This window comes from Malus sylvestris, chromosome 6 (assembly GCF_916048215.2).
Source record: "Malus sylvestris chromosome 6, drMalSylv7.2, whole genome shotgun sequence".
NCBI lineage: Eukaryota > Viridiplantae > Streptophyta > Magnoliopsida > Rosales > Rosaceae > Malus > Malus sylvestris.
The window spans coordinates 14729730-14745307 of record NC_062265.1 but is presented as its reverse complement, the minus strand read 5'-3'; the positions used below and the strand labels follow the sequence as shown (position 1 = coordinate 14745307).

Below are 15578 nucleotides of genomic sequence, written 5' to 3'. Positions count from 1 at the left end.
CACGAAGCAGCGATGGAAGAGATCGATGCGGAGTGTAGGACGCATGATCGAAATCGCCAACCCGTTGCAGAGCAGCTGAGAATTCTGTTGTTTTACTGTGCAAAGAGAAAAAACGCCTGATGGAAAACCAAACGGAGGGCATTTTCGTCCGCGCATTGTCCGTAAACAGTGCAAGCTGGTTTGGGTTTTAGTATAGGAATAATATCCTCCAAAATATTAAAAAACAAAAAAACAAAAAAGATCCACCACAGGCCGATGCCGTGGTGAATTTTCAAAAGGCTGTGTGGTTGTTTGAAGTAACCACAACGAGTATATCGCGTGGTGGTTTTTATATTTCATCACGGGATTAAAAACCGTTGTAAATTATTTACTTTTAACAACGGGCCAGAATTTGACCGTGGTGAATTAATGTTATCTACCACGATCTACATGTAACCGTGGTAATTGAATAGTTTCTACCACGAGCTGTTGATGCCCGTGATGGAATTGATGTGGTAAATATGCTGTTATGTACTAGTGATTCATCGTAACCTTAATTCCATCCTTCTACACCATCCATAACCCCCTAAACTCACCACCAACCCTTGTGCCACAGCAAAGGAGAGGAAGAGGAAGTGCTTGAAGGTTCTAGCTGTTCAACATTGGATCGTTAGAGCATTTAGGTGTTCTCTTTCTTGTGTTTACAATGTACAAATCTGTTTTCCTTTGTTTTGTGAACATCAGGAACTAAGCCTTTTTGGCTAGAGGGCTATTCAATACCATGATTATGCTTGCAAGATGAATTGATTACTTCTAATTGTTATTTCATGAATTGTGAATTCAATTTGCTTAACCGTGTGATTGATGACTTATTCTTATGTGTTGATTAAGGTGGCCAACTTAGTTTTCATGCAGGGATTTGAAGCTAAAATATAAGGAAGTTTCAACTAATAGTTACAACCTTATATTTGCAAGTAGTGGAGGTCGCTTATAAACGATCGCGTTAAGTGAATTCTTGGCAGAAGTTTCATGCTTTTCATAGTAACAATTGCCTCGTCAATGCTTATAGTTTTCATGAAACTTAATGATCTTTGATTGTACCTTTATTGTGCTTTCCACGTAAGGTACTTTTAGAGAATGTTTTGAGTTGTTGTATGTGCATTCCCATCCAATTCAATAACTTAAGGAAGACTTGAAGGTTAAAAAAAAGTGCTATCACAGTTAACCTAGGGCATTGAGGTTCATGGGTTATTGAAAGAAGCAATTGGAAATCAAATTTGAATGCAAGTGTGTCATGTGTGGAGAAGAACCCTCTAGTTACCCCATATCTCATTAATTCACCTAAATTTGCTTAAGAATCTGTTTAAATTGTTCTTGCTTTGTTTTACTTATTTTTGTCCAAAATCAAACCCCCTTTTACTTTGTTAAGTCATATTAGTTAGAACTTGTCTTAGATTGTGTTTTTAAGTGTTTTGAGCTATTAGAAAACCAAATTTCGTCCAAAATTGTGTTTAGAACTCAAAACTGCCCAATTTGTGTTTTTAGGCAGTTTTGAGTGTTTTTAGCTTGTTTTGAGCCTTTTGAGTTTGTTTTGAGTCTTTTGAGTCTAGTTAAGTGTTTTACAGCTTAGTTTTATCTATTTGAGTCAGTTTAGAGTGTTTAGCAATCCCTCCTAATCCCCGGTTTAAGAACGATCCCTACTTATACATATACTACAATTGTCAACAAGAGGGTTTAATTTGTGTGTTTAGTTATTTTACGCATCAAATTTTGGTGCCGTTGCTGGAGATTAGCAACTTTGCTAATCCCTTGTTATTTCTTTTTATTTTTGTTTGTTTTCTATCTTAGTTACTGACTTGTTTGGTTTTTTTGTTTTTAGGTACTAGTGTATGACTCGAAGTTCCCAACCTGTGCGTGAGCATATTTTGGACTTTGACGACGATTTTGAGAGAACTTTGAGAAGGAGGAGGAACCAACAAGAGTCTAACCTACCTAGCCCTGAACCTGACCTTGAAGAACAAGTTTTAGAAGAAGAAGAGAGGGGCACGGCTGGGATTTTTTAGGAAGCACCAATCATAGCAGCCGACAACCGAACAATCAAGGAGCTTTCGACTTTGGGATTGGACAATGCCGCACCCTTATGCATTCAATATCCCATGGCAGCTCAAGGCAAGACCGAGGAGATCAAATTGAAGTCTAGCTTACTGCACCACATCCCAAAGTTTCATGGGCTATCCATGGAGGACCCTAATAAGCACTTGAAGGAATTTGAAGTGGTTTGTTCGAGCATGACCCCTGTCAATGTTGATGGCAGCATCTTGAAGATGAAGGCTTTTCCATTCTCTCTAATGGATAAAGCTAAAGATTGGTTGTATGAACTTGCACCTGGGACAGTCACATCGTGGGAAAGTATGAAACGAGCGTTCTTGGAGAACGTTTTAAAACACTTGTTGCTTCTTGTCCACAACATCAAATGAAGGAAGGGTTGCTGCTTCAATACTTCTATGAAGGCCTTCTACCAATCGAACGTCAAATGCTAGATGCCTCGGCGGGAGGAGCTTTGGTAGATAAGACACCCATGGCAGCCAAAATACTCTTTGCAAACCGTGCATTGAATACACAACAATACGAAGGCATTGGGCAAAGGGATACCCCACTGCAACAAGTTCATGAGGTAAGTTCCACATCTGACATTCAATCTCAATTAACTTATCTTACTTCCATTGTGTCTCAGATGGCCGAAAGAATGAAGCTTCAAGGACCAATGGTGTGTGGCGTATGTTATATCCAAGGACATGCCTCAGAAAAGTGTCCTCAACTCATTGAGAATGGTGGATGGGAGAGCGCTAATGCAATTGGATTTCAAAGCCAAAATCAACCAAGGAACGATCCATATTCTAATACTTACAATCCCGGTTGGTGAGACCACCCAAATTTCAAGTGGAGGAAGCCACAACAACCCCAACCACAATGAGGCTTTAGGCAACAACCCTCGGGCTTCTACACCAAGCCATACGCACCTACACAAGCTCCTTCACAATCTACTCCAAACACTTCAGGTAACACTTTGTATAATGACACACTTCTTAAGTTACTAACCACTTTCTCAAGGGCAAGAAAATCAAACCAAAGCAATGCAAAGGCAAGACAAAAGGATGGATCAACTAGAGAAACAAATTGAGCAGATTGCTGAATTTGTAGGATAGTTTCGAGACCAAGGAAGACTCCCTAGTTCCACCATTGCAAATCCAAAGGGAGGGTTTGAATTAGCCAAAGCAATCACCCTAAGAAGTGGTAAGGAGATTGGGGCAGGTTCTTCATAAAAAACAGTTCACAAAGAGGATGAAATGTTGCAAATGGAAGAGGAGGAAGCAAGCCCGCCCACGGCAAAGATAGAAGCATCCTTGCCGCAAGTTCCAATAGCACCAACACCACCCAATCTGTCCAACAAAGGTAAGAATGTGTCCAATTCGGGTTCTACTAATGTTATTCCTTCGAATATACCTTTTCCTCGTAGGTTCATGCAAACAAAGAAAGAGGAAGCTGAAAAGGATATTCTAGATACATTTAGGAAAGTTCAAGTCAACATTCCACTCCTTGATGCAATCAAGTAAGTGCCAAGGTATGCCAAGTTTTTAAAAGAACTTTGCACAACTAGGAAAAGAATTTCGAATAAGGAGGTGATGCGTGAATTACTTGACACACAAATTAAACCCTCTTTTTGACAATTGTAGTATAGATGTAAGTAGGGTATCGTTCTAGGCCGGGGATTAGGAGGGATTGCTAATCTATTCTAAATTAATTTAAAAATATTAAATAAGACTCAAGGACACAAAATTAGGCTAAAAACTCTAATAACTCGAAACACACTTAAAATGACTCAAAACAATGAAAACAATTAAATTAAACACTAGGAACTGAAATGGACGGAAATTAAATTAAAAGACTAACAATAAAGCAAACTAACTAAATAATATAATTTAATAATGGATGGGTGTTTGGTTTTGATGAAAAGTAAATTAAACTTAATTAAATTACAGAATTGATAAAAACATAAAATTAAGGTAAAATGATAAATGACGGACTAGCTAGAGGGTTCTTCTCCACACATGACACATATGCAACCTAAATTGATTTTCAGTTGTTCTTTCAATAAATTGTGAATCTCAATACTCCAGATTAACCGTGAACAGCACTTTTTTAATCTTCAAGTTTTCCTTAAGTTATTGAATTGGACGGAAAAACGCATACAACAATTCAAAACATTCTTCAAAAGTCCCCTACGTGAAAAGCACAATAGCGATACAATCAAAGATCATTAAACTTTGTGAAAACTATAAGCATTGACGAGGCATTCGTAACTATGAAAAGCATGATACTCTTGCCAAGAATTTACTTAACGTGATTGTGACTAGCAACCTTTACTACTTGTGAAAATAAGTTCATAACGATTAGGTGAAATTCACTTATATTCTAGCATCAAATTCATGCATGTAAATTAAGCGTGCACTCTCAACCAACATACACAAATCAGTTTTTATACGAACGGATAAGTAAATTGAAATCACAACTTATGAAATCACAACCGAAGGTAATCAATTCATATTACAAATATATTCATGGTTTCGAATTAACCTCTAGCCAAAATAAAATTAATTACACATTATTAAAACAAAAATAAAATAGGAGTTTGGAAAGATTAAACCGAAAGAAAGGATCTGCTGCTTGGACTCTGAACTGCATGGACTCTGAACTGCATTTTCATGCTGACCTCCTGTCCTCCTCGCCACTGACTTCCCTTCCTCAAGCTGCCCAATGGCAGCACTCTCCTCTCGGTCCTCTTCCTGCGTCTCTGCGAGCTGCCCAAAGGGCAGCTCCCTTCTCTCGCTCCCCAGACCGCCTTATCTTTCCGTCTCTCCCCTTAACCTCCCGAGGCTCCCTTTCTCTTTATTCCTAGCGCCCTCATGCGCCCTGCGTCAGCCCCTTCTATTCTATTATTTCTTTCTGTTTCTGCGCCAGCCTGCACCACCTTCTTTCTTTCTTTATTCTTAGTGTCTCTCCCACTCGGTTTCTCCTGCTTTTGTGCTTCTTCCAATCAGTTTTCTTTTATTTTCTTTTCTTTCACACTTCTGCTCGTTTCTGCCTTCTCTCTATCCCTTTTCACAAGCTGCCCACATGCAGCTCCCTTCGTTTGTCTAGCTGTCTCTCTCCCATGCTGCTTTCAAGCTGCCCAAAGGCAGCCCTCTCTCCTTTTGCCAATCCCGTATATCCTATTTTTCCTCCTGTCCTTGGATTCAGCCTTTTTCGTTGCTAACCTCTCGCGTCCTGCCCTTTCTCTTCATGCTTTGCCAGCTGCCAAAGCAGCTGCTCTCTTATTTTATTATATCTCTTCCATGCTTCACACTCCCCGCATCTTCTCCTCCTTTGGCTGTGGATTCTTTTGTTGTCTAATTGAAAAGCCATGCTTGGTAAACAGATATTGGAAAAATCAATACCGTGATGCATATATACATTCTGCATAGATTTAAGGACAGAGATTTAGTTCAATTATAATCGCAATGAATAAACTAAATTAATTGATCTAAAAAAAATCATAATGTTCGAAGTAACTATTCTGTTTATTATTTAAAACTCATTTTTGCCATTTTTATTTTCTTTGCATAACAAATCCTATAAACACAAAAATAACGTAAATAGCTCAAAATATAAAGAACTAACTAAGAAAAGACGAGTGAATTTGAAGTAAAAATATATATAAATATGATCCGATCAGGAGGTTTTAAAGGTAAGTGAAAATGTCTCAGCCATCTTACAATGTAAATTGCCCCCTAAATGCAAGGATCCGGGTAGTTTTACAATTCCTTGTGTTATTGGCAACAATCGTTTTGAACATGCCATGCTAGATTTAGGTGCATCTATTAATGTCACGCCTTACTCAATTTATGCATCTATGAACCTTGTTGAGTTGAAAAAGGATGGTGTGATTATTCAATTGGCCGATAGATCTAATGTCTATCCAAAAGGAGTTTTGGAAGATGTTTTGGTACAAGTAAATCAATTAATCTTTCCGGCGGATTTCTACGTCCTTGACATGGAAGACTCGGACCATTCTCCTACATTGCCCATCCTCCTTGGACGACCATTCATGAAAACTGCCCGAACCAAGATTGATGTGTACAATGGCATATTGACGATGGAATTTGATGGGGAAGTTATTAAGTTAATTATTTCTGAAACTATGAAGTTTCCTAATGATGATCATTCATGTTTTTCTATTGATATAGTTGATTCGTTGGTGCAGGGATATTTTGACAATTTGAAGGATGATGCACTTGAAAGAGTCATTACCAGAGGAATGGAAATCAAAACAGCAAGCCCTATGCTAACCCATGGCTCAAGTGATGAATTCCATGTCGTGGCCTTGTGTGAAGGACTCCATGCCATGCCATGGTGTGGGGAACTCAATGAAATGGTTGCTGCCCTTGAATCGTTGCCAAAGCATGTTGGTAAGCTTTCTAACTCTAAGTCAATTCCCGTTTCAACTAATAAAACACTTCCTTCAGTAATTCAGGCACCTACCCTTGAACTAAAACCATTACCAAACCATTTGAAGTACGTTTACTTGGGGGAACAAGAGACCTTACCTGTCATTGTGTCTTAATTCCTCACGGCCCAAGAAGAAGAAAAACTTGTTCGTGTTTTGAAGGAGTTCAAATCTGCCATAGGTTAGACTTTGGCCAGCATCAAGGGAATAAGCCCTACCACTTGCATGCATCGCATATTTCTTGAGGAAGGGGCCAAACCAACTAGAGAGGCTCAACGCTGTCTTAACCCTCAAATGATGGAAGTTGTGAAAAAGGAGATTATCAAGCTACTTGATTGTGGAGTGAGTTATCCAATCTAGGATAGCCATTGGGTCTCACCAATTCAATGTGTTCCAAAGAAGTCTGGCGTGACAGTGGTGAAAAATGAAGAGAATGAGCTCGTGCCTACTCGTGTCATAATAGGTTGGAGAGTTTGCATCGATTATAGGAAGCTCAATTCCACCACAAGGAATGATCACTTTCCCTTGCCATTCATTGATCAAATGCTTGAAAGGTTAGCGGGTCATAAATTCTATTGTTTTCTTGATGGTTATTCTGGTTATAATCAAATTGTCATAGCACCTGAGGACCAAGAAAAAACCACTTTCACATGCCTTTTTGGTATATTTGCATATCGTCGCATGCCATTTGGTTATGTTGAGAAAATGCACCTGCCACATTTCAAAGATGCATGATGAGCATATTTTCTGATTATGTTGAGAAAATTATTGAAGTTTTTATGGATGATTTTAATGTTTTTGGTGACTCTTTTGATGGTTGTTTGCATAATCTCAGTTTGATCTTAAAACGATGCGTTGAAACTAACCTTGTTCTCAATTGGGAAAAATGTCATTTCATGGTTAAACAAGGTATAGTTTTGGGTCTTATAATTTCTGAACATGGGATTAAGGTAGATAAGTCTAAAGTAGATCTTGTACGTCACTTACCTTCTCCAACTTCGGTTAGAGAGGTTTGTTCTTTTCTTGGGCATGCAGGGTTCTATAGAAGATTTATCAAGAACTTTTCAAAGCTTGCACAACCCCTTTGCAGTCTCCTTCAAAAGGATGCACCATTTGACTTCAACAAGGCGTGTGAGGAAACATTCAACCATATCAAAACCTTGCTCACCTTGGCACCAATCATCACTCCACCAGATTGGAGCATTCCCTTTGAGCTCATTGTGATGCATCAGATTATGCAATTGGGGCTGTTTTGGGTCAAAGGAAAAACAAGCTACCACATGTTATTTATTATGCTTCTCGTACCTTAAATGATGCTCAATTAAATTATTCCACAACTGATAAAAAGCTTTTGGCTGTTGTCTTTGCATTAGATAAGTTTAGATCATATTTAATTGGCACTAAAGTCATTGTTTTCACTGACCATGCAGCCTTGAAGTACTTGTTCACAAAGAAAGAAGCTAAACCTAGACTCATTCGTAGGATGCTTTTACTTCAAGAGTTTGATATCGAAATTAAGGACAAAAAGGGGATTGACAATGTAGTTGCCGACCATCTAAGCCGGTTGGTGCATGAAGAGGAGGCTCTTCCCATCTTTGAAACGTTTCCAGATGAACAACTCTTGTCCATTAAGGTAAGTGAGCCTTGGTACGCAGATTTGGTGAATTATTTGGTGACTAAACAAGTTCCTAGCACCCTAAACAAATTCCAACGTGATAAACTTAAGAAGCATGCTAGATTTTATGTTTGGGATGACCCATACTTGTGGAAATATTGCCCAGATCAGATTATAAGAAGATGTGTGCATGAATCATATTTTCATTCCATTTTAAGTTTTTGTCACACATATGCATGTGGGGGTCATTTTGGCACCCAAAGGACAACTTTTAAGGTTCTTGAATGCGGTTTTTATTGGCCTACTTTGTTTAAAGATGCTAGAACCTTTTGTTTAACGTGTGATCGCTGCCAAAGGACAGGTAATATAGGTCAAAGAGATCAAATGCCACAGGTACCCATCTTTGTTGTTAAAATTTTTGATGTTTGGGGTATTCATTTTATGGGTCCTTTTCCTTCATCTTTTGGTTTCAATTACATATTATTTGCAGTTGATTATGTTTCAAAATGGGTGGAAGCGAAAGACACTTGAACTAACGATCCTAAAGTTGTGGCAGATTTTGTGAAAACTAATATCTTTTTTAGATTTAGGATGCCCAGGGTGCTAATAAGTAATGGGGGGTCTCATTTTTGCAATCGTACCATTGAGGCATTACTCAAGAAGTATCATGTGACGCATAAGGTGTCCACACCTTATCACCCCCAAACCAATGGCCAAGCTGAGGTGTCTAATAGACAGATCAAACAGATTTTGGAGAAGACCGTTGGGCCAAATAGAAAAGATTGGAGCTTACGTTTGGATGATGCACTATCGGCTTATAGAACGGCTTACAAAACCCCCATTGGTATGTCTCCTGTTCGGCTTGTGTATGGCAGACCATGCCATCTCCCCATGGAATTAGAACATAAAGCTCATTGGGCTATCAAAACTTTCAATTTGAATATGGACTAAGCTGGAATTCATAGAAAGCTTCAATTGAGTGAACTTGATGAGATAAGGCATGAAGCTTATGAGAATGCTAGAATTTACAAAGAGAAGACCACGACATTCCATGATAAGATGATTTGAGGCAAGACTTTCACACTACGGCAAAAAGTGTTGTTGTTCAACTCCCGTCTTCGTCTATTCCTTGGTAAGTTACGTTCCAAGTGGGTTGGTCCGTTTGTTATTACAAATCTTTTTGTGCATGGTGCAATCCAAATCAAGAGCTTGAGAACTGGGCAAGAATTCAAGGTGAATGGACATAGATTGAAGCCATACTACGAGAACTTTGTGGAGCATGTTGTGGAAGAGATTCCCCTGCATGCCGTGGGTTCCAAGGAGGAGTGAAGGTGTTCTTCGTTCGGTTGTACGACGTTAAAGCAAGCGCTACGTGGGAGGCATGAAGGATGATTTTGTGAAAACATGTTCATTTGAGCAACATCATATAGCATGCAATTAACAATTAAAGGCGGAATCATGCTTGCATGCACTCAAAAAAAAAACATCAACCATGAAATTCAAAGCCTAGTAAATTGGTGAACCAAGACTCAACTCAAATCAAAGTGAGTTGAGAAATTTATACCTTTGTAGATTCCTCTTTTCATAAGCAAAGGCTAATCACCCAAAGAGAGGGCCTTCATTCCTTGCCTCTTAGATCCATGGATTTGGATGTAAGAATAGATTCTCCAAGTTCCCAACATTGAGAACCTCTAAGTTTCCACACCAAGGATGGATTGATGAAGAAATGAGTGACCTAGAGGAAGCAAGATTGCTAGTTAATTTCTTCTAGGGTGGCCGGCCTCTTTAGAGAGAAAAGAGAGCTTTGTGTTCTCATCTTTTCACAAAAAGAAACCCTTAATGAATTTAGGCTATAAAGTCCTTTATATAGTCCCTTCAAATAAGTGACCTAAAGAACCAAAAAGCCATTCTTCTAACATGGCCGGCCACAAGGGTTTTATTGGGCTTTTGGGCCTTTGTGAATTAAGTTGTCATACAACTTAATTCAATGGGCTTGACGTTCGAAGCCCATTGGGCCTTGAGGCCCAAAACTAACCCGTGGTCTTTTAACGAACTTATTCGTTTGATTAATTAACATATTAATTAATCCTTGCCATAAATAATTAAACCATTTAATTATTCTTACTCATCTCCGTTGTTTCTTCAATCTTTACCTTACATGGTGTACGATCCATTAGGTTCCTTTTAGCGAGGCAATGGGCGATTAGAACTCTTTCAAACCGATTGTGAATTGAAACTTACTTTCAATTCTCCCTTTAGTGATTATACATCTTTAGGGCTTCCACAAACCATGAGTGACACCTAGCAACATATCATGGTTACCCAAGCTAATCAGAAGAGGTGGAGAACCTATTCAGTTTAGGATTACAAATGCAATACGGTCTTTCTCTAATACAATACTCTTGACCACATTGTTTGGTTTGATAGTTTATTCATGTCTACTATCCAATGTGATTCGTTTACTTATATGATTACCTTGAATGGGATTTGGAACGCCTTCCTAAATCTCATTCATACTCTGATTAGAGATTTTCAATCATATCATAGAGTATTCTCCCCCAAACGGTTTGAAGGTTAAAGATCCCTTGTTGCGCATTGAATTGCCTCCATGGCTAAGTGGCTTAACCCTAACGATGCCGTGGACACCCGCGGATGGGGTGACTTTGACATAATCAAAGATCAAGGACGTAACCACAAGACAACTGTGATGCCTCAGGTCAAAGGACTAGTTTGCATTATCCCAACCATGAGTTCTCATGTGACATGAATATGAGAACTCTTCGTTGATCGTGTTCAGTGAACTCATTCTCTATTGAGCACCTACGTACTTGTCTTGATGTCACACACACCAATGACTCGAGACTAGTCACTCTCCCTGAGAGAAGACACAGCACGTACTGATCTTAACGGACTGTCAATGCCCAATTGGCAATCCTATGATCAGGAACGTTTAGGATGTGTCTACGAAAGAATGGTCTCATGAATCTAACTTCTTTATATTGCATTCACCCAATCACATATTCCTTGGACTTATCGTTTAAGCATATAACATTTATATGAGACAGCTCAAACAATAATCTTTGCCCTTTTATATTTAAACTACATTAGTTTAACTTTGTGAAATGTCCGTAAAGTATCATCATATGATTGGTTTTAGGGCACATTTCCAACAATCTCCCACTTGCACTAAAGCCAATCAGCTTGGTCATCAGTGATGATACCTCTTATGTAGTCATTTCCTAAATGGCTGAGTAGTAGGCCTAGAGAATGGATATCTATATGTTATCCATAGAAGCAACCTTGAGAATAACGACGTCACCATTATACATGATTCTCAATCATGTGGTTCAGTCTCTCATATGAGTTCGGATCTTGATGAGACCTTGATTCCCTGGCTTGAGCTATCGCCCCATTAGTGTCATAGTGTCAGTACACTAGATACACTTTCTGGTTGGAACCTAATAGAGAGTTCATAAATGAACTTTCCCATCCAAACAACATTGTTGTAAGATTCTATATGGCAATATATTTTGCATTCATAATGGAACATACTAAAGTCATTACTTTTAATGTTTCCATCCAAATATCTCTTTAGTCATAATAAAGAGATATCTGTTTATCTCTTCATTCATAATGAAGAAACATCCAATGATGGATTAGACTCATATTCTAATACATTTACGCTTCCTTTACGTTACTCTAATTCTTCCTCAATTATTGAGGAATCTATCCTTTAGTATTTCTTAAATACTTAAGGACTCACTTGACAGTTGTCATGGTTCTGATCCTGGGCTTGCACTGATACCGTCTTGCACCGTTCTAGGTACAACTCATATCAATGTTTTTCATACAATATGAAATACATAAATCACCTTTATGCGTATGCATAAAGGATTCTATTTACGCATTAATTCTTTGGGAGTCAAAGAGTACGTTCTCTTTGAGAAGAGTAACTTCTTAGTCTCACTAGAGTTGTCCTTCTAATTGAAGTTTATCATCATATGAGAAACTTCCTAGCATCTATTGTCTATTATTAAGGATTGATATAATCCAATTATATCATGAAATATATCATTATAGATTTCCATCCCATGTATATAGACTATATCTCCCATATACATTCTATCTTCATATAATGTTTTAAAGTCTTAACTTTAACGAAGAAGAATTCTTTTCATTTCCAAAATTAATATATCATATATATTAAATTTTAGGAACATGATTAACTCCCATATACATTCTATCGTTATAGAATGTTTAAAGTCATAACTTTAACGAAGAAGTATTCTTTTCATTTCCAAAATTAATATATCTTATATATTTAAATTTTAGGAACATGATTAACTCCCACTAATCTTTTGTAAACCTAGTAAACAAAATATTCATTTACATCTTTATGAGAAATCAAACGATTTGATCCTTTTCTCATAAGATGCTTATAGCTCCCACTAGCTTGCTAAGATTCATGATGGAAGGATCTCTACAACTTACTTGTCTTGTGATTTATAGTTTTAGACATATATTATCAAGACTATCTTAATAATGGTTTCGGAAACCCATATTATGTCCAAACATTGAATCACCATTTAGTTGTAGCTAGCAATCTTCGAATTAATTGAAACCAAGACTATCTCAAAGATGGTTTCTTCAAAGTCAACCATTCTCTTTGATTGTAGTCACTTTAAGCTACCAATTAGCTTATGAAGGTTTCATTATTTCAGGTCAAATGGTACTTTACCATTTCCTTGAGTATATATCGTATATACACTCAATGTAGTCATAAGGATTTTCATTCTTATTTCTTTCGAATTAAGAGGTGCAACTCTATGACATAGTCATAAAGTTCAAACCATTCAACTGAGACGGTTTATAAATCCTTCTCGACTACCTTGGAGCTTTTGGTATAGGAACTAGGTTGTTATATTTGTTGATTATTATCTTGTCTTTCAAAGAACCCATTCTTTGAGTTCTATCTCTCGTTCATTTGCGCTTAGGCAAATCACATTGTAGGATTACAATGAACTACCCAACAAAACAACATTTGTTAGTTAGTTTATAGAAGCGATATCCAAAAGTTAATTTAAGGATATCCCACAAGATTGTTATCAAACAAATATTGCTTATTAGCACACAACCCCAAATCTTAACATGCTTAAGATTTGTCTTTCTTTCCAACTACATCTTATGGAGTTATGAAAATTTTGGAAGATCTTCTAATTGACAATCATATTGTCTTAGAAGTATATATATTATATATGGGTAATAGATAACATCTCACGAACTAAATCTTATTCGAGTTCGTTCTTCTCCTAATGGAGAAATTTATTATCTTATGATGCTTCTTTCCTTGATATCTTTCAAGGAAACTCATCTAAAGTGTTACCTTTCCTTGGATCAAATCTAATGAGGTCAATACTTTAGATGTCTTACTCATCAACTTACATTTCTTGAATTCTTTGAAACCTTTTGCAAAGTATTCGGACTTGTGTTTATTCAAAATAAACTATAGTCCAACCGAGAGTGATCTTCGGTGAATGTCATACAACATGAGTAGTATTATGTTGTGGACAAGTGTCACTAATATCTAAGTGAATTAACCTCAACAACTTTGTGATTCTTTCTTCTTTCCAAAAGAATAAAGATTCGAACATTTCGCCTCTATACAATTTTAACAAGAAGGTATTGGATCCGGATCTTACGATCCAAAGCATCCATCTATGACCAACTCGTAATTTATGTTTTAGAGGTATCACAACTCAGTTGGGATTAGTCACTACCTTGCAACCTTTTGGGTTTTTAAGCATCATTATATTCTAAACAGTTAACACTACCATATCATCTCTACTATAGAGACAATCAATTAGATTACTATAATCCAATCATTGATTAATAAAGAACAATGTTTTGTCAAACAAAACATTCATCCATCTCTACTATAGTGACGGAATTAAGTTCCTTAAAATTGGAATGTAAAGACTATCTTTGGTTTTTCCAATTTCTTTGGTAGTTCATATGAGGAAGTAAGTACTATCTGCTTTCGCAGAGATCTATATTTTATTCACGTTCCGAATGTGAAGCACCTTTTCTTCTCTCATATATCTTCTACTTCTTATTAGTCACACTTTTACAACAATTGTAAAACATAGTTACTAATACAGAATCAAGTATTCAAGTAGAAGAACCAACTGTTTTGAACTATTCAAGAACAATTTACAACACCTTCGAAAGGTGTGTTCTTGACACTTGCAAGACATTTCTTGCAAATACCCCTTCCAATGTCCATCCTTTCGTAATGAAAGTTTGTTCCCTTGGAGTTAATTTTATCTTCTTCATTTGACTTCTCCTTTGACTACAATAGTCATGGTCCCTAAACTCCCACTATGTCTCTTGAAACTTATTTCAATTGTGTTATACACATCAAACATTTTGGAGAGCATGTGTTTATTGTTCACTATATAGTTTACAATAAACTTAGTGAGCCATTAGGATAGGGACACAAAGGTGAAGTCCTTGCCTAGTTTCCGTCTCTTGAAGTGGTCTAACACTTCAACACTCAATGATTCAAAATCATCATAAGTCCATGTTGATGGACTATTTTTGTCAACCAACCATTATGTTCTAAATATAATTACAAACTTTCAAGAGTTGTTCAAGGCAACTCTCATTTCTTCATACAACAATTTGTAAGTGAAGAATCATGGCACATAAAGTGTCCATGCCATTGTGCTTTCTTCTCAAGTTCTTTGTTCATTTAACAAAGAAACAAGCACTAGTGTTTGCATTGACTAAGGGTTGTTCAAAGCAACTCTTATTTCTTCATACAACAATTTGTAATTGAAGAATTATGACATTAAAAGTGTTGTCCTCTTTATGATAGACTTTTTCTAACATATTCTTCTAATGATACATTATCAATAGGAAGATTGTGAGGATGAGACTACTTAGGTACATTTACAAGCCATTAAAGACAATCTATGGTTTTGTAGTACCAAGTCCGGAAACTAAAGCTTTCGGCTTTTATTTGTCAAGTGTTGGATAGCGTTTGCAAATATATTGGTAAATAAATACATAACGAATATAAATTGATTGATTTTAAGCCATTTGATCCGGGTCTTTAAATCAAATAGCACCACCCACTATTTTTGGCAAATTCCATATCCCTCATTGGAATTCGAGAGTTTTGGAGGAAACTCTTAGTAGGGTATGGGAGACTCACTACTACCAAGCCCACCTCACAATGATACGATGTTGGCTAGCATTAATAATAATGAGAGAGTACGCTTACTCATTTGCATCTCTTGCATGTACCCATCTATTTGGCCTCTAGAAAACAATGCCTCATGATGATACGATGTTGGCACCATTTCTCTTAGTTAAGTTATTTCCCACCATGCTGGTTTAGATAGGGGTTCAAGTATGACCTCACGATGATACGATGTT

At 37.1% G+C, this 15578-nt stretch overlaps 1 long non-coding RNA gene across 1 annotated transcript in view; it reads right to left on the bottom strand.

Moving 5' to 3' along the window:
* Positions 1-3942: 3942 nt before the first annotated feature.
* LOC126626439 (uncharacterized) overlaps positions 3943-15578 on the bottom strand; it is a 34150-nt gene continuing 22514 nt past the window's right edge. The window contains exon 2 of the long non-coding RNA XR_007624691.1: positions 3943-4398. This is a non-coding gene — a long non-coding RNA (uncharacterized LOC126626439). The remainder of the gene's footprint in view (positions 4399-15578) is intronic.